Source organism: Balaenoptera musculus, chromosome 12 (assembly GCF_009873245.2).
Source record: "Balaenoptera musculus isolate JJ_BM4_2016_0621 chromosome 12, mBalMus1.pri.v3, whole genome shotgun sequence".
Lineage (NCBI taxonomy): Eukaryota > Metazoa > Chordata > Mammalia > Artiodactyla > Balaenopteridae > Balaenoptera > Balaenoptera musculus.
The window spans coordinates 21,453,799-21,474,514 of NC_045796.1; the positions used below are offsets into that span (position 1 = coordinate 21,453,799).

Here is a 20,716-nt window from a genome sequence, read left to right on the forward strand (position 1 = left end):
GGCTTCAGGAGGTAATTAGATCATGAGGGTGGAGCCTTCATGAATGAGATTAGTGCCTTTATGAGAAGAGGCCAGAGAACTAGCCAGCTGTTTTTCCTGACACGTGAGAGTACGATGAGAAGTCAGCAGTCTGCAACGTTGAAGAGGGTTCTTACCTGAACCCAAGCATACTGGCATTCTTCTCAAACTCACTTGGAACATTCATCGAGATAGACCACATTCTGGGCCATAAAACACATCTTAACAAAGTTAAAAGGATAGAAATCATATGATATCTGCTCTCAGACCACAATGGAATTAGAGTCAATAATAGAAAGACAACTGGAAAGTTCTCAAAATACATGGAGATTAAACAACATACTTACAAATAATACATAGGTCAAAAAAAATCTCAGGAGAAATTTAAAAATATTTTGAACTAAATGAAAATGAAAACACAACTTATCAAAATGTGTTGGACACAGAGAAAGCAGTGCTTAGAAGGAAATGTATAGCATTGAATGCATATGCTAGGAAGGAAGAATCAATCTATGTTTCCATCTTAGGAAACTAGATAAAGAAAAGCAAACTAAATCTAAGGTATGGAGAAGAAAAGAAGTAATAAGAATTAGAGCAGAAATCAATGAAATTGAGAATAGGAAATCAATAGAGAAAAGCAAGGACACAAAAATTGGTTTTATTGAAGAGATCAATAAAATTGATAAGCCTCTAATGAGGCTAACTAAGAAGAGAAGAGGGAGGATACAAATTACTCATATCAGAAATGAAGGGACATCACTTCGGATCCCTTGGACATTAAAAGGATAATGAAGGAATACAATGAACTACTCAGTGCCCACAAATTTGATAACCTGGATGAAATGGACCAACTCTTTAAAAGACAATCTGCTAAAACACAGAAGAAGAAATAGACAATTGAAGAGGATTTCTCAATTCAAGAATTCAGGTAAATAATTACCTTCCAAAATAGAAAGCACCAGGCCCAGATGGTTTTACTGGTGAATTCTGCCAAACATTTAAGGAAGAAATTATGCCGGTTCTCTATAATCACTTTCAAAGGATAGAAGCAGAGGGAATACTTTTTAACTCATTCAATGAGGCTAGCCTTACCTCAGTAGCAAAACCAATAAGCAATTACAGCAGCATTGTAGGATACAAGTTCATTATACAAAAGTCGGTTGCTTTCCTATATACCAGCAATGAACAAGTGGAATTTGAAATTAAAAACACCTTCCTGGGACTTCCCTGGTGGTCCAGTGTGTAAGACTCTGTGCTCCCAATGCGGGGGGCCTGGGTTCGATCCCTGGTCGGGGAACTAGATCCTGCATGCATGCTGCAACTAAGAAGTCCGCGTACTGCAACTAAAGATCCTGCATGCTGCAACTAAGACCCGGCACAGCCAAAATAAATTTAAAAAACAAACAACAACGAAAAAAACCACCTTCCCATCATTTTTACTGTGAACCTAAAACTGCTCTAAAAAATAAAATATTTTAAAATAAATATTAAAAATATGAAATCTATGAGTTCAGTCACTACTTTAGCTTACCTTTTACCTTTTGATTTTTGAAGTGAGTAGTCTATGTTAAGGTAACGAGGAACAAACATCTTTTCAGAGAATTTGTTCCTTAAACTGAAACTTACTCTTTAATGCAGAAAAATAGAATTCCTTATTCATGATTTGACATTCAACTACACAGTAGTCTCTTAACACACAGTGAGTAAGATACTTATTGTTCACAAATGGATGTTATTATTTTAGTGTTAAAAATAGATATACAAGGGGTTAGGGACAGAAGGAGGTTGTGGGAAAGGAGGTGGGTGTACTTATGAAAGGATGGCATGAGGAATCCTTGTGGTGTTCAGTATCTTGGCTGTCGGGGGATCTGTGAGCCTGCAGGTGATAAAATTCTATAGAAGTAAACATAAACACACAAATAAAATGAAACTGGGAAAAATCTCAAAAGACCAATATAGGGCTTCCCTGGTGGTGCAGTGGCTAAGAATCCACCTGCCAGTGCAGGGGACATGGGTTCGAGCCCTGGTCTGGGAAGATCCCATATGCCACGGAGCAACTAAGCCCGTGCACCACGACTGCTGAGCCTGTGCTCTAGGGCCTGTGAGCCACAACTGCTGAGCCCGTGTGCTACAACTGCTGAAGGCCACATGCTGCAACTTCTGAAGCCTGTGTGCCTAGAGCCTGTGCTCTGCAACAAGAGAAGCCACTGCAATGAGAAGCCTGCGCACCACAATGAAGAGTAGCCCCTGCTCGCTGCAACTAGAGAAAGCCTGCACGCAACAGCAAAGACCCAATGCAGCCAAAAATAAATAAATAAATAAATTTATTTTAAAAAGACCAGTATATTGTATAATATATATGATATATATATACACACATATACTGATTGTGACATTGCACTTCAGTTTTGTGAAATATTACCACTGGGGAAACTGAGTAAAGGATACTAAAGATCTCTCTTAAAACTTCATGTGAATCTGCCGTTATCTCAGTGCAGTTACAATTAAAAATGCGAAAAAATAAAAAAATAAAAAAAATAAAAATAAAAATGCACACACAACTACTATATAAAACATATATAATTTTTATTTTTGTTTTTAGGTTTTTCCCGCCTGGTTGACAACATAGTCATCATTGGCTTTTGTAAGTTGATATTTTAATTTCTTTATCCTTCACCTTGTATATTTTCTAATTACACGAGAATATTTTTCTAGAGAACCTGAACAAAAATTAGAGCAAAACCTTTTTTTATTTGGTTCTTATATTATTTTAAAGATAGTCTCACTTTTTCTCATACCATTAGGTGATAGTTATTTTGAGGAAGTTTGAATTACACATCTTGGGCTAGGGCCATCTGTTTCTTTGGAGTGACTTCCTATCAGGGTTATGATTAGCAGGAGCAAAGTGCCATCTGTGGAGCTGAGGTGGCACATCCATCCATCCTGTTGGACATCACAGTCTTCACCTAGAACATCCTTGTGGCAGATGGTAAGAGGGACACAACATCCTGGGAGAAAGCCACTAATGTGAATGGTTTGACTAATGAGGTATAACAAATTCTGTTTCGTTTATCTGTGAAAATCTGGCAATGAGATGAAATGAAGGGAGAATTGCAGATTGGGAGAATTTAGCTTTATTCTCATTTTATCATTTGGAGTAGCTATATTTCTGTTCTGTAACTTTTTCTTGTAGCATATTGAAGAAAAATTTAGATCTCCTGTTTCATGGTAGTTTTTTTAACTCAGTGAAATCTAAACATTTGAAATAGATTTGAACAAACATTTTTAACCTGGGAAATGAATTATCCCCTCTATCACTGAAAACATTTACAGTATAAATGGCTAAATCCTCTCCACTCCAACCAAACTTTCTTCTTCCTTAAGTCTTCCTCATCTCAGTAAATGGCAACTACATTCCTCCAGTTGCTCAGATAGTCTCTGTGGCACCATCATCCTCTCTTCTTTCTGTCATCCCCTATACACCCAGCTGTCAGGAAATACTGTCAGCTCTGCCTTAAATATATCTAGAAGATGACTGCTTTTCACCATGTATTCGACTACCATACTGGTCAAAGCCTTCATCTTTTTATTAAAATAGCCTCCTAACTTGTTTCCCTGCTTTTACACTTTCTCCCCTATAACCCATTCTCCAAATGGCAGACAGATAAATTATTTAAACTCTTAAGTCTGATCATGTTACTTTTCTGCTCCAGTGACTCCGGTGCCTCTCTTCACAGAGGCTTATCAACTTGTACATGATATGGGCCCCCATTACCTCTGATCTAACCTAACCTTTTACTGCTCCCCCTCACTCACTGCTTTAGCCATACCAATATTCTTGTTCCTACATTGGGGTTTTGCAATTACTGTTCCCACAAATAGCCACATGACTTGCTTCCTTACCTCCTTTAAATCTTTGCAAAATTGTCATCTCCGCATCCAGGCCTTCCCTGACTACCTTATTTCAAATTACCACTGTTTCTCCCTGCCTTACACTCCCAGCACTTCCTATCGCTACAGTACTTTATTTATTATTTTTAAAATAAATTTATTTATTTTTATTTATTTTTTTGGCTGCGTTGGGTCTTTGTTGCTGCGTGCGGGCTTTCTCTAGTTGCGGCGAGTGGGGGCTACTCTTCGTTGTGGTGTGCGGGCTTCTCCTTGCAGTGGCTTCTTGTGGCAGAGCACGGGCTCTAGGCACGCAGGCGTCAGTAGTGGCACGTGGGCTCAGTAGTTGTGGCTCGCGGGCTCTAGAGCGCAGGGTCGATAGTTGTGGTGCACGGGCTTAGTTGCTCCGCAACATGTGGGATCTTCCCAGACCAGGGCTCGAACCCGTGTCCCCTGCGTTGGCAGGCGGATTCTTAACCACTGCACCATCGGGGAAGTCCCAGTACTTTATTTTTTTAACCACTTCTGATATATTTTACTTGTCTGTCTCCCTTTCACTTGAAGATGAACTCTACGAGAGTAATAATTTTTGTGTGTTTTGTTTACAAAGATGGGAAAGTGGGATAGGGAAAATGGATTGTATAGCGGTTACTGACTTTGCCTAATACAACCTTCTCTTGTTGCCTCGTGACCACAGAGATAGGTAAGTGAAAACAGCAACTAAAATCTCAATCATCTGTATATTTCTAAGGATTACTGGGAGAAAAACTAGGTTTGAAATTTCTTCTAAGAATATACTTCATTTTCTTTTCAGTGCTTGTTTGATTAGAAGTTCTTTGATAAAAATGAGTAGATATTGATACTTTTAGTAAATGATTCCTAATACCATTTTGTTACTGAAGATTTAGAGTGTTCTATCAGAATTTAGTTCCAGAAGTGTGCTTTTTTTTTTTTTTTTTTAAAGCCTGGTGTCTGTAGGCTATCTTTTTTTTTTTTTAATTAATTAATTAATTAATTTATGGCTGTGTGGGGTCTTCGTTTCTGTGCGAGGGCTTTCTCTAGTTGTGGCAAGCGGGGGCCACTCTTCATCGCGGTGCGCGGGCCTCTCACTCTCGCGGCCTCTCTTGTTGCGGAGCACAGGCTCCAGACGCGCAGGCTCAGTAATTGTGGCTCACGGGCCCAGTTGCTCCACGGCATGTGGGATCTTCCCAGACCAGGGCTCGAACCCGTGTCCCCTGCATTGGCAGGCAGATTCTCAACCACTGCGCCACCAGGGAAGCCCCCAGAAGTGTGCTTTTTAAGAGCTATAAATTAAGAGCAGACAGAATGGTGGATAGCCCAAGTTTTAGAACCAAGTGTAGCCTGGCTTGAATTCTGGCTGTGATTCCAATAAGTACACTATAAGCAAGTTAATGAGGCTTTCTTAGCCACAGTTTGTCTTTTATAAAATTGAAATAATAATAGTTGTGAGGCTTATGAGGATTAATTGAGGTGATAGACCTGGCCATTAGCAACATTCAGTAACTAGTAATCCTTTAATCTGATATTGCTCAGTTTTATAAGCTTGAGATACTAGTAATAAATTATTTTACAGTTTACTTTGTAGAGAAGATAGTCTTTTATAATTTATGTCATTACATATAGTAAATTTTGAAAAAATTACGTATATTTTACGGAAGAGAAAATGACTAGGAGACATGAGCTGCTCTGTAATGTGACCCCAGAAAATTTTTTGCATTTTTTGTAATCTCTACACTTTAGCAATGTGGAGAGGATGAAATGAGATAGTGTAGATTTGTCAGTACTTATTTGTAAATATAAAACATTAATGCAAATGTAAGGAATTGGAATATCATACTGAGAGAACTTCTACCATGACTTTCAGTCATGATGTAGTAACAGGAACTGGATTTATTATCCTGCCTTAGCAAAACAAACAAACAAAACCCCATAAAATGTATGAAACAAAGGTTTTTAGACATTGGGTGACAAGTGGCATAAGACAGTTAACCCTGAGATAAAGGAAACAAATGATGTGCCCAAGGCCACAGTGTAAGAGGGGAACCCAAACACAGCCCAGTAGTCACCCTGAATTGAGGTGATAAAGCTGGCAATTCAGGGAGGTTGAAGCAGCTAGAATTTGCAGGACAGAGGACCAGAGAGAAGAGAGCTCTGGAGATCTTCAGAGGGTTCCCTTGGAGTCTTCAGCTGAGTGCTGATTAGTGCATGCTTACGAGAGAACTACCCAAGGCTTGGAGAAAAACCATTGGGAAGGGAAAGTTAGCTCATGTAGGGCTGGGAAGTGTGCATCCCCACCATTCAGAGTAGAAAAACTTTGTAATACAAGTGGCATTAGATGGAGTGCTCAGAAGGGTATTACCTCAGTGGTGAGGCAAAATTAGCCCTAGACTAAAGGCTGCCCTGATCCTACCTAAAAAATCTTAAAAGTGGGAATTCCCTTGTGGTCCAGTGACTAGGACACGGGTTTTCATTGCTGTGGACCTGGCTCGATCCCTGATTGGGGAACTGAGATACCACAAGCTGCACTGTGCGGCCAAAAAAAACAAAACAAAACAAATCTTAAAAGTAAGCCATTAAAGAGGAATCATAAAAGTTTTTTAGTAAAGAGCCAGATGGAAAATACTTTAGGCTTTACAGGCAATATGACTTCTGCTGCATCTACTTAGCTCTGCCATTGTAATGTTAAAGCAGTCATAGACAATATGTAAATGAATGGGAGTGGCTGTGTTCTAATAAAACTTTATTTACATAAGTAGACTCTGGGCCAAATTTGGCTCGTGGACTATAATTTGCAGACTTCTGGTTTACAGGGTCAAACTGTGGGACTTCCTTGGCAGTCCAGTGGTTAAGACTCCACACTTCCATTGCAGGGGGCACGGGTTAGACCCTGCATGCCGCATGGCGTGGACAAAAAATTAAAATAGAAAAGAAAAGGGTCGAATTGTTTCTAGTCGCTTAACTCCAACTCAGAACAAAGCTCAAGAATATATAAAGAAACACAAAATATCCAGCACCTAACAAGGTAAAGTACACAATGTCTAGCATTCAATCAAAATTTACCAGATGCAAAGAAACAGGAAAATTCAGTAGTAAAAGAAAATTCAATCAATAAAAATAGACTCAGAAATGAAAGATTTAATAAAGATATTAATAAACAAATTTAATACAGATTTTATTTAAGTAATTTAATAAGATTTTAATAAATAACATAGTCACTAAATGAAGATATTAAAAACATTAGTATAACTAAGTTTTATATGTTCAAGATAATAGAGGAAGCATAAATTTGTTAAGAAAAGACATGAAAGCTATAAAACGACCCAAATTGATCTTCTAGAGACAACATAAACATCTGAGATGAAAAATACACTGGATAGGATTCACAGCGGACTAGACACTGCAGAAGGAACGATTGCATGAACTTGAAGACACAGCAATAGAAATTATACAAAATAAAAGACACAAAAATCCTGGGGAAAAAAGCCCATCAGTGAGCTGTGGGATAACTTTAAACAGCCAAAAATATTGTGTAATTAGAGTCTCCAAAGGAGGGAGGGAACAGAAAAAATTTTTTTAAAATAATGGCTGAAAATTTGCTAAATTTAATGAAAACCATAAGCCCACAAATCTCAGAAGCTCAATGAAAAGCTAGCAATTACCAAAAAAAAAAAAAAAAATGAAGAAAATGACACCAAGGCACAACATAATCAGATAATTTAAAACCAGTAATAACGAGAAAGATTTTAAAATGGAGAACGAAGAAACTATAAATTTAGGGGAACAAAGAACAACAGCAGACTTTTCATCAAAAGCAAAGCAAGCCAGAAGACAGTGGAGCAATGTCTTTAAAGTAATGAAAGAAAAAGCTGTTAACCTAGAAATCTATAGCTAATGAAAGTATTTTTCAAAAAAAATAGTGAAATAAAGACATTTTCACACATTCAAAAGCTTAAAGAGTTAATCACCGTTAGACCCACACTACAAGAAATGTTAAAGTCCTCAGGAATAAAGAAAATAATACCAAATGGAAATAAAGAGCACCAGAAATGGTAAACACCTGGGTAAATGTATAAGGTTTTGCTTTTTAAAATTTAAATCTTTTTAAAAAGGTAATCGTTTAATCAAAAATAGTAATAGTGGAGTTGGGGTTTATGACATATAAAAGGTGTGACAATAATTGCACAAAGGTCAGGAGAGGAAAAATTGAAATATAATATTAAAGTTTTTTTACCATATGTGAAGAAGTACAATATCCCTTAAAGGGATATTGTAGTAAGTTAAGGATATAGCCATAAACCCTAAATCAACACTAAAGCATAAAAAAATAGTCATAAGCCAAAGGAGATAAATCAGAAAAAAAAAAATTAGTTCAAAAGAAGGCAGGGAAAAAGGGAAAAGGGAATGGAGAACAGGTGGGACAAATACAAAAAAAAAAAAAGCAAGATGCTACATTTCAACCTAACCATATCAATAATCACATTAAGTATAAATGATCTAAATACTCTCATTAAAAGGCAAAGAATATCAGATTAGGTTCAAAAAAAAAAACCAACAAGGATTAACTCTATGCTGCCTTCAAAAATAGTGCATAACATATATATAAAGACACAAATAGGTTACAAGCTAAAGGATGGAAAATAATATACACTTCAGCACTAATTTTTTTAAAAAGCCTGCGGACTTCCATGGTGACTCAGTGGTTAAGAACCCACCTGCCAATGCAGGGGACACAGGTTCAATCCCTGGTCTGGGAAAATCCCACATGCCGTGGAGCAACTAAGCCTGTGCGCCACTACTACTGAGCCTGAGCTCTAGAGCCCATGTGCCACAACTACTGAGCCCGTGTGCTGCAACTACTGCAGCCTGCACACCTAGAGCCCGTGCTCCGCAACAAGAGAAGACACTGCAAAGAGAAGCCCATGCACTGCAATGAAGAGTAGCTCCCACTCGCTGCAACTAGAGAAAGCCTGCATGCAGCAACGAAGACCCAACACAGCCAAAAAAAAAAAAAAAGCCTGGAGTGGGGGCTTCCTTGGTGGTCCAGTGGTAAAGAACCTGCCTTGCAATGCAGGGGATGTGGGTTCAATCCCTGGTCGGGGAACTAAGATCCCACATGCCATGGGGCAACTAAGCCCATGCACCACAACTACTGAGCTCGCGTGCCTCAATGAGAGAGTCCATGTGCTGCAAACTACAGAGCCCACGTGCTGTGGACCCCATGTGTCACAACTACAGAGCCCATGAGCCCTGGAAGCCTGCGTGCCACAGCGAAAGATCCCTTATGCCTCAACAAAGATCCTGCGTGCCGCATCTAAGACCTGATGCAGCCAAAAAAAATACAAGAAAATAAATAAGTAAGTTTAAAAAAAAAAAAAGCCTGGAATGGCTATATTAATATCAGACAAAGTAGAAATTAGAGCAAAGAATATTGCCAGGGAGAAGGAAGGTTCTTTCATATTGATAAAGTGGTAAATTCATCAAAAAAAGTCATCTTAAATGTTTATGCACCTAATAACAGGGTTTCAGTATATACAAGGAGAAATAGACACATCCACAAATATAGTCAGATTTCAGTACCCTCTCTCAACAGATACAGCAAGTAGATAACAAACCAATAAAGATATAGAAGGCTAAAACGGCACTATGAACCAGCTTGAACTAATTGACAGTTATAGAACACTCTACCCAACAAAAGCAGAATACACATTCTTTTCAAGCATGCCCAGAACTTTATCAAGATAGACCATATTCTGGGTAAAAAAAACAAGACAATTAATTTAAAAGGGTTTAAATCATACAAAGAATGTTCTCTGACCATAATGGAATTAAATCAGAACAGAAAGGTATCTGGAAAAATATCTTAAACTGAACAACACACTTCTCAGTAACCCAGGGGCACATTCTAGGCCATACAGAACACATTACATTTCAAAGAATGCCAGTCATACGAAATACATTCTCAGACTACAGTGGAAATAAAATGGAAATTAATAACAAAAAGATAGTGTAAAAATTCTCAAATATTTGGAAATTAACACACTTCTAAATAATGCCTGCTGCATCAAAGAAGTCTCACGAAAAATTTAAAAATACTTTAAAGTGAAAATATAGTCTATAAAAATGTGTGGGATGCAGCTAAAATAGTGCTTGGAAGGGAATTTATAGCATTAAATGTTTATATTAGAAAAAAAACTAAAATCAATAACTGAAGTTTCCACCTTATGAAACTAGAGAAGAGCAAATTAAACTTAAAGCAAGCAGAAGAAAGTAAATAATAAAAATTAGAGAAGTCAACAAAATTGAAAATAGGAAAATGATAAAAACCAACAAAATGAAAAGCTTGTTTCTTTGAACAAGATTAATAAAATGATAAACCTATAGCGAGGCTAACCAAGGAAAAAAGAGAGAAGACATAAATTACCAGTACCAGGAAGGAAAGAGGAGCCATGACTACTGACCTCATGGATTTTACAGGGCTAATGAGAGAATACTACAATCTCTGCCCACAAATTTGAGAACTTAGATGAAATGGACCAATTCCTAGAAGGATACAAACTACCAAAACTCCCTTAGGGAGAAATAGATTACCTGAACAGCTCTATATCTATTTAAGACATCAAATTAATAGTATATGTTAAAAACAAACAAACAATACCACCACCACCACCAAAAACCTTCCAAAAAAGAAAACACCCAGGCCCAAATGGTCACACTGGTGAATTTTACCAAATAACCCATGAGATATAAATGAAAAGGGTAATTGGAAGTATTTTCAACTGAATGGAAATGAAACATATTTCCAAATAATTAAGATGCAACTATAGCAGTGCTTAGAGGGAAACTTATAGCACTAGGTATCTATATTAGGAAAGAACAGTCTCAAATTAATGGCTCAAGGTAAGGGATTGTTAAAATTGCTTTCAAATATCTGAATGTCTTTTGTTAAAAACTATGTTTCATATTGTTGGAGAAGACAATTAGAGGTGGTTATAAAAAGGCAATTCTTAGCCCTTCATAAGAAAGAAATAACCATCAAACTTCCACAGCTATGGACTGAGTTTCTTTAGTGAGACATGCTTCCTTAGACATTCTTAAGAGTTCTTCCCAACTATTAATTTCTGAGATAAATGGTAGTGAAGGAAAAAAAAATTTCTCAGTGTTATTAGGCTGTAGATAAACAAGCACATTTAAACTGATGTGTTATATAGTAGGTAATGCAATGTAAGAATGAGCAGTAATTTTTAAAAATCACAGAACTATAGAATTAGAAGGAGCCTTAAGTGGTGTTGAGTCAAACAACAGTGGCCTCAATTCCCTGCCTTTTTAAATATCAAAGCGTTGGATAAAAAAAATTTTTAAAGGGGGATCCATTGAAGTTTGCAGATCAGCAAAAGCAGTGAAGGACAACTAAATCACTGAATGACATATTCAGAGTTCAGAGAAAATCCCGTGAAGCTCAAGAACAATCAAGAATATTCTAGACGTGCTTGTGTACTAGGTAAAAGTTGGATAAATGCCATCTACTTTCCAAAGCCTTTTCTGGCTCTCCAAGACTTACTGGCCTGTCTCTGTCTTCCCATAGTATTTTGTACACTCTGCACTGTAGCATCTACATACCATCATCTATCAATAAGGGGTCACGAAAAATGAGACAAGGAGTTAAAAAGTAAGGTTTGCCGTTTATCACTGGCAGTCTTTTCTTGTGCTAGAAAGTTAATCCATGTTCTCCTAGTGAGTAGCATGAGGGTCAAATGAAGTAAGACATGTATTAGTTCTTTGAAAACTTTAACGCACTAGCTACATAAAACAAATATTCCTATTAGGTATTTTTCTCTTCATGTGGCAATAGTCTGTGAATTTCTGCCTAACACCAATACATTTCTACTTAAAATGGTTAAACGGCAAGAAGTAAAACTGATTGTACAGAAAAACAACATTGCTGCTTTATAGCAACCACGGACTTGCCTCAGGTTTTTTTTTTTTTTTAAGACAGTTCAATTAGTGTTTCTGTTTTGTATAGTAGCTTATCTTTTATGACAGTTTGATCTTGGTTTATTACTTGGCCCCATAAAATCCTAGACTTGAGTGTTAAATTTTTAGTGCTAGAGGAAATCATGTAATCTAGAGGCTGAAAGTTAAATTTTGTGTCTTTTTATTGAAAAGGAAGCATTTTCCCCCTTTTAACAAGTTTTATATTGGTTTGATTTTCAACATCAATGATAATAGCTACCATTATTGAGCATTTCTTATATGCTAACACTGCTCTAGGTGCTTTACACAGGTTATCTAATTCTATCCTTTGCAAGCCCTATGAAAGAAGGTATTATTCCTTTTTTACAGATGAGGAAGCCGAGGTTCTGGAAATATTGTTAATTGCTTAATTTACAAAACTACTAAAAGGTGACACTAAAATTTGAATGTGAACCTGACACCAGAGTCCATACTCTTAAACACTGCCTCCTTGAATGAACGGTACAATGCATTGGGCTTAGAAATAGATTCTGATTACTTATTTAATACAGTTACGGAGAACGTCAGTGAATAATTACATGCAGAGGTGGTAGCTAGGGGCAAAGGAAACAGCATGGGATTTAGAAACAATATTTAAAGTTGTGACTCATATACTTACTTGTTCTGTGACTTTGGCAAATCAATTTATTACCTCTCTTGAGGCATTTTTCCTCATTCAAAAATAGAAATTCATAAAACCACCTATCTCAGATGGTTATGGTGAAGATCAAATTGATGTTTCTAAGTGCTTTGTAAATGCTTTTGAAAAGTATATAAGTGAATTGATGAGTGTATGTCGTCATTTGCCATAGCCTTTCTTCAAGTAGTAAATTTTCTGAGTGCTTTTAAAAAAATGATTTGATTTATAGAAATGTAGTGAGTTTCCAAAGCAGCTCTATTGAATTAGAGTGATCTATTATAGAAGGAGGTTCTACTCATAAGACCAGCTTTCTTCGATGAAGTACATCGTTTTTGAGGAACGATTATTTCACAATACTTCGTAAAGGAATTCTTCACGGATGTTTCTGTCTCCATTTTGGAAGAGTAGGGAGACACAGAGGCCAAAGTGAATCAGTGCCAGAGTCAGCTTTGAGGTTCCTAATATAACTGTCACACTGAGCCTACCAAGAATTCTGCTACCTTTCCTGTGCAGTTGGGAGTTCTGTATTTTCTAAGTTTATTTCTGTCCCAGTTTGAGAAAAGTGAAAGTCTTTACCTTGAGGGACTGTTCAGTACCCTATACAAAATGGCATCTTTGGCAGTCAAATGAATAATCAATGAATGGACCCCCCCCCCCCCCAGGTCAGTCCCGAAGCTCCTAAGATGGGCACGTGGGAAGGTTGTGTTCTGTGTCATGGAGTGAGTTCTCCATACCTTTCATTCCAGTATTGTTTATTTTCTTTTTGGTTTAGGAATTTTGAAACTTAACCCATCTATTCCCATGTTTACTCAGGATTAGCAGCAGAAATGGAGGGGAGCACAATGAAATGAGTGCATTTTGTTAAGGGCTGTCGTGAACGTGGTGTCAAAGCAGCAGCTCGGAATTCAGTGGAGACTTGGGAAATCTTTTAATTCTGTGTGTTCAGTGTGGGTAACCAATCAGGGTAATCCACTTTCTTTCCTAGTCCCTCTGGTTCTCCCCTCCCCCTCGCTAACCCTCTTCACTCACATGCGCGTGCGCGTGCGTGCGTGCGCGCGCGCACACACACACACACACACACACACACACACACCCCTACACCTCATTCACCCACAGACTGTCATTTAAGAGCTTGGATTACCAGTTTCGGTGATTACCTAGCTCACATCAAAAAGCTAACTGTTCTATCTCTGTTCGTGTTTGTGTTTTGCAAACAGAATTTATGCAAACGGAGTCTCTCTTTGGGTCTCGTGGCCTTCGCTGGAGATGAGGCCTGAGGGAAGCCCCAGGAGTTACAGCTCTCAGTTCATCATACGGTAGTAGTTTACTGGGTGTGAACCAAGAAGGGCAGTGCGTGTAGCCGACCTCCTATCATCAGCAGAACCATTAGGTTGAGAATAGAGTGTCCCAGTGGTTTAGGTATGGTGACGTGAAAGAAATTGCAGATTAAGTGAGACCATCGCTTGTGGGATTGCAGGGTGGAGAAAGAAAGGGAGAGTGAGCGGGCCTAGTTTATTTATGGAATGTCGGGGGGCCATCGTGGCTCAGCGGGCCCTAGAAGCGGAGGACTTCCCTCAGCGCTTGTTTTCTCCCTCTGACCTTGGATGAACTAGCGAGCAGTATATTATGCCGGGTGATTGTGCTGGTTTGTCATGGTTAGCATTCTGGACTGTCACTGGAATGTAGGAAACGGATGAATTTGAATTGAACCATGAGGTGGTCTGCCGGCCCTCTCCTTGTCTCGAGGAAACCTGTCGCTGTTTGTCTGGGCCTGGCCTAATGAAAGCAATGGAGGGAAAGAGAGGTGGGCCTTTGATCTCTTTGTTGCAGCTGCTCCCTGGGAACTCACTGAAATCAATGCCCTGTTTTCCTGAAGGAATGAATGGCTCTGCCTAACTAGCTTTGTGAAGCCGTGGGGGAATTCACTGCCTCTGTTTATTGACAGCTGAAAAGGAGCACATGGGGTGGAATGGACCTTCTTGTGAAAACCAGGCACAGGGAAAATTAGACCTCAATTTAACACAGAGGAATTTGGAAATTCACCCCAAAGGAGACGTGGTTTCTCATGCTTACATTAGAATTACTCAAGTTTGGGGCTAGTGTGTAATGAACAATGGAGGTTCTGTCACAACTGTGTTATAAGTAGGAATATGATATGCATAATAAATGATGTTAAGTAGAAGTTGATCCAATACCCTCCTTATTTTTTTAAACACAGAAGTAGAGAAAGACAAATATTAACCATGATATAATCAGGTGATTCTTTTATTTTTGCTTTAAGAAGAAGAGAAAAAAATTGAAACTTATTTTAAGCATTGTTAATATGCTACCACTAAGTCTCTAGAATGTGTCTTTCATTCATTTATGTTTCAAAACATCTTTGAACTTTGTATCTAAGTTTCATTCACGTTAGCTGTTTGTGCTGTTCTGGATTGTGTGTGTTGAGTGGAAGTACTACAAATCACATTTATTTTTAAAAATGTTTATTCTTGGGATATTATAACTGGAAGTCTGTGTCAAGCATAAATGAAACTGGCTTGTAGATCAATTTAGCACTTGCGATGAGAACAGTTCATAAATCCTAAAATTACTGCCTTACTTTTGACAACACAGTAAAGAAAAAGTCAAGTTTATCACAAGGAAACATCACCATACCTTCTTTTATCTCTCCCCTCACTTGCTTGATTTCCCAGGAAGAATTTATAGCTTTTTCCTCTGGCCCTCAGCCCTTTGTGCACACCTCTATTATAACACTTAACACATTGCCCTGTAGCTCTTTGTTTAGGTGTATTCTTTTAGCTGGAAGTAAAGCAGCTGTGTCGTATTCATTTTTATATCTCCAAACCCAGCAAAGCTCTTGGCTCAGTGAATGTGTGCTGAATGAATGGGGATTGATAGCTCCCTGTACATTACTTTGAATGTAATTACTTATCCAGGCTTCAACTGCAAATACTACATTTAGGAAAACCTGATTGATCTATTGTTACCTGATTGGTGCCATAGCTTTTTAAAATCTTTCCTTTATGGAGAATTATTAAACAGTTTTTCAATGTGGCAAGTTTGTTGGGCAGTCCATCAGCCTCTGAACAGGAGGCATAGAAAGTGTATGGCATTGTCCTTTTCAAATCCCAAGCTCTCTTCTTTAATATTCTTTTAAAAAAATAAGTCTCAGCACAGTGTTTAGGTATTTTCAGTAAGAAGATGAAAAAACTTTTGAGTTTTGTAGACTTTCACCTGACCAGATTTAGTGATTGAGATGGATAGACTTCCATTTTCAGGATTTAATTCTATGATGTAATGTTAAATAATGCAAAACAAAACCTTTGACAGTTTCTTTAACCAGCTTTACCACCACTGTATGTTATGAACCTCTTGTCAAAGGAAGCAAACACCTTTACTTCTAAGTGAAAAGTGTGTAAGGGAAATTTTGATTCTAGGGGACTACTGTGATTTCACAGGACCCTAGGACAAGCCCAATTCCTGAGTTATTCTCAAGTTAAACCCAATTTCTTTTTAAACCAGAGCTTTAAGTGGGAAATAGTTGTCAACATTCTTTGGGAAAAATAACATCTTAAAATCATAATGGAAAACTTTAGAAAAGGTGGGTGCAGGGGAGAGGTAAGTAAGCACGCAAGTGCAGGAACTGGCTAATGTTTTATTCTCCATGTTATTTTTGTTTTATTTTTACCACAAAGATTACGTTAAAAGCAACCTGTTTGGTTTTCTGTCTTGATTAAAAGTAAGGTTGAAGTTTAAAATACAGGTTTACAAATTTATGAGTCGTGGTAGCAATCTTGTAGAGGGATAGGTGCTTGTATGGGTCATACAGATGTGGTCGATTCAGCAGGTTGTGATTCTGCTGAGATTTTAGATTTCTTACAAAACAGAAAAATTACCATGGCCTTGATCATTGATAGACTCTCGCCCCCGTAAGTATTAACTTGTAGATAAGAAAGCTGTAAGCCTCTTACTTAGGTTTTATAACTCCCAGTTTCTGGAAGTAATTTCGTGTGACATCATACCAAAGTCGGGAGGGGTAGAGGGTGGAAGGAGAAGTAGGAAATCAAACGACACTTTTCCGTTTGATGTTTCAGCTTAAAAGCGGTGAGGCATATCTTGTCTACATTGATAGAACTACATACAGGCCCTAGGGAGTGACTGTAGTTAAAAGTTGTGTTCTTGCTGTGTTTATAGAACCAGATAACGTCAACTACATGATCCTCCATAAAAGAGTCCTTTTCTCAGGCCTGAAGACTGTTGTCATATACAAGAAGAATTTCAAGTAATTTAAGAGTCAAACCCTCAAAATACGTTTGGGGAATCAACATATATTAGATCTTTGTATTTATGTGTGTGTTTATCTCCATAGGCAAACTTCCTAGCAGAAAGATACTTCCCTCTTAGACGGCTTCCCATCCATCCAAATAAAGCAGTCCTAATACAGGCTGATCTAGTCATTGAAAGGGAAACATCCTCCTTACGGGTTAGGTTGAATTACAAGAAAGACGGGTATGCTTACTGTCAACAAGTTCTGCCCTTCAGGCCTCTCCTCTGAGTAGTAAGCTTGTCTTTGGAAAAAAAAAAAATTGCAGTTAAGCAAAGGTTCCTTTTGGTTTTGGGTTCTTTTTTGGTTTGGTTTTTGTTTGCCTGTTTGTTTGTTTGTTTTTGGCCTTTTAATGGTCTTTCCTTGCTCTTTGTTGTCTTTTTCCCCTCTTCCCCAGTGCACCCTCAGCCCTACTTGGGTACTTGCTTCCTTTTCCTAAAGGATAACGTTCTTAGTTGACCCTTTTACAAAAGGTTCTGATTATCATCTGATTTCTTCCTGAGGCTCTGAGAAATTTTCACTTGCACTGGGGTCTCTGGAAAAGAATTGCAAATACAGGAGTACACCTTGCTTCCCAGGTGCAGTGTTCAGCACTTCACTCACGTTAACTCATTTAATCCTCAAAAGGCTTTTAGGCTACAGGTATGGTTATCATCTCCATTTTACAGGCGAGAAGCTGAGGCAGAGAGCTGCTCAACAAGTGGTGTGAGGTTTCTGAGTGGCTCCAGGTGACACCTGGATCTGAATGTAGGCATTCTGGCACCATGGCCCCAGCTCATCACCACGTCACCACGTCACCACGTTACCAGTCTCTCTCAAACTAAAAATCCTGTAAGAACTTAGAGGTGTGTCTCTGGAAGGTTGGAATATAACACGATGGCATACTGACGGAAAGAAGTTTTTGATCCTGGCATTCCTGAACTCACGTTCTGTATATAAATGTGTCCTAACACAGTATCGGTGTGGTTTTTCTCAATGCCTTTTTTTTTTTTCTTTAACCTTTTGACATTTTTTTCCTCTTCTAGGGTTGCTCTCACATCTGATGTGGCCTCTGTTTCATGTCACATCTGAAACTCCTCTGTACCTCAGACTTAGAAAGGTAAGTGTGTCTCCGCTACACCCTCTGACTTATGCCCAGGCTGCTCTCTGTGGCCAGTTGTGAGTCTGTGTTCTCATTCTCCTACGTTAGAGCACACGCCAAAGCTTCCCGCTCTCCACGGGAGAGGGGGTTATGTTCCAGAAAACACTTGCTCTCCGAGAATTTTCATTTGAGGAACTGCAGACCTTGAGGGAAAAATTATGGTTGGGGAATATGAAAGCCTATTTTTTACTCTTTAGAAAAATCAAGAGAACATGCTAAGAACTGTCATTGATATTCATATAACTTTAGAAATAAGGGGCACTATACAAATGCCTTTTATTTATCATGACTTGTTTACTAGAAACTTGTGATCTCCCTCCCTGACACTTAAAAAGATGTTTTCAAATAAAAACAAATTAATGCTAGGGGAAATTTGGGGGTATTAGACTCCATTTAGAATCATATTTAGTATGTTGCATACATCACAATTCAGAGTCTCTAAATCATGCTCCTGAAGTCATAATGTGAGGTGATTCTCAATTTCCATATATTCTGTCCAAATTTCCTAAAATTATGAAGTAAGTATGCCACTAAATCCAGTGGAGGTAACCTACATTTGCCCCTAAATTTGAGGGAACTCGTGGTTGACAGGATCCCCAATATTTATCAGAAGTTTTGATTTTTTATTTTTCTCCATCATACATATAGAGATTATGATTTGTTTTAAACGGCTATTTCAAAATAATGACACCTAGTCATTAAATTTCATATCCAACATTTTGGTTGTTTTTCTCCTTTAACATGTATTAGTTCTCTGTTTAAGCCCATTGCCTTCTTCACCCCAAAGGAACCCTCCCCCTATTTTGCAGCTTTAGTGCTAACAGTGTTGCTTAACCATTACTTTTGGCCTCTCTCCACATATTTTTTTGCAAGATGTCCTTGACTGTAATATGCCATATTTTTTTATTCCAGTCTTCTTTGTAAGTTTTCTTAACATCCCATCTTACACTTGAGTTTTTTTGGTTTTTTTTTTTTCTCCTAAACTAGATAAACCACTTCCAAATTTATTTTGCTCTTGGACTGACTTCTAGAAAGGCTGTCCACAGCTGCTCCAGGTGAAGGGCCAAAGTGAAATATTAGATGTGTGTGTTTAAATTCCTGTTCTCCAAATGGTTCTAATTGAAATTAATCCACTTCCCCACTCATACATTCAAAAGAAAGATTCTAGCGCAATCCAAATGTGCCAGAATCACTTCTGTATATCATTTGGGTGACTTCATGATACCTGTAAGACCAATTCATGCCAGGCCTATTTGTAATTGTTTTCTCTAGTTAAATGTGACATTGCCATTAAAAGCACAGCTGATAATATTATACTGCTTAAGAATTTAAAAATCTTTCAAATACATGACATACAAAGTTTTGAAGGAGGCAGGAAATAATTAGAAATTTCTTTTACAAGTATGTGTTAGAAAATGGAATTGTGTCATGATCCAAATTAAAGAAAGATTATTGAAGTGAACCAATAATTCATACTTTCTGTTATATGTATTGTATTCTGAAACAGGTTATTCATATTTCCTAATTGTGAACTTACCCAGTGTATAAAATCATTCTTGATACTTATTAACAGGCCACATCTACTTTGTACATAAACTTCAGACTCTGCCCCAGTCATTGTGCCTCCGTATGGACATATGTAATGCATAATCTTGTAACAGGTAGAGTGATGTAAGCATGAAGAGAAGTTAGGGAACTTGCTGAAGGTTACATACCTGGCAAGTAGCAGAGCCAGTGTTCCGACCTAGAGCCGTGTGACTCCAAAGCCGGTGCTGTTTGCACTCCGCCAGCCCATCTTTCTTGGACTGGATCCAGCAGAATACTATCATTTGCTTAATGTTTTTTAACTAACTGTAGGAACACAGCTTCGTATTAAGTAGAGTATGCTTCTAGTAAAAGAATAAGGGAGAGTAAAACACGTTATCATACCACTTTTAGGTAAGGAAAGTTACTATCCAAGAAATAGCATTAATTTTTTTTTTTTTTTTACTTCCTTGACTCCCTGAACAAACAAAAAGTTAAAAAGTGAAGGCCGTTGGGGATGAAGGGCGTTGGGGGGTCATAATATAGGAGGGTGTTAAATATTATGGTTACAATTAATAAATAAAGCACATATCTCTATCAGTGTGTTGAAAATAGTGCTGGGAGTTATGCGTGTTTATACTATGACAAAGTGTACTTTATTTGGGGAATAACTTAATTGATCCATTATGTGGCATTTACCAAGGTAATTTTTCCCTTTTTGTTTGAGCACAGGAACTAAAAGTGATTCATAAAACAGACGCACACACACACACAGTCAGCGTGCAAATTAGAACCACATTAGGGTGATCATCATTTTTTGTTGTTTCCCTAAAATGGTTCCCGTTTGCTAGTTCCGATTCAGGGGAGATTTAGAGCTCCCTGTCAACACTCAGTTTTACAGAGGAACTTCAGTGTTCAGTTACTGCTGTTAGTCTTTTCTGTGCACAGCTTTTAAAAATTGTTTTCTGTGTTTTTTCCTAAGGAGTTACTGATTTTAATGCATAGAATGGATCAATGCAGGAGCATAATCTGTCTGTCTGCTGTCTGAGGTCTCTTTCTATAACGCGAGCCCTTAGCATATCGCTCTCCTGATTAAAAACTTTCAGTGGATCAGTCAGGACTCTTGGTTGCAACTGACGGAAATTAATGG

At 38.0% G+C, this 20,716-nt stretch overlaps 1 protein-coding gene across 9 annotated transcripts in view; it reads left to right on the plus strand.

Moving 5' to 3' along the window:
* Positions 1–20,716, plus strand: part of PLAGL1 (PLAG1 like zinc finger 1) — a 150,739-nt gene that overhangs the window by 102,871 nt on the left and 27,152 nt on the right. For 8 of the 9 annotated variants that reach the window (XM_036870949.1, XM_036870950.1, XM_036870955.1 and 5 more), the window contains 2 exons: positions 2,621–2,662; positions 17,927–18,000. The gene's annotated coding sequence lies outside the window, so the exon portion shown is untranslated. The remainder of the gene's footprint in view (positions 1–2,620; positions 2,663–17,926; positions 18,001–20,716) is intronic. The other variant, XM_036870953.1, reaches the window with a different exon arrangement.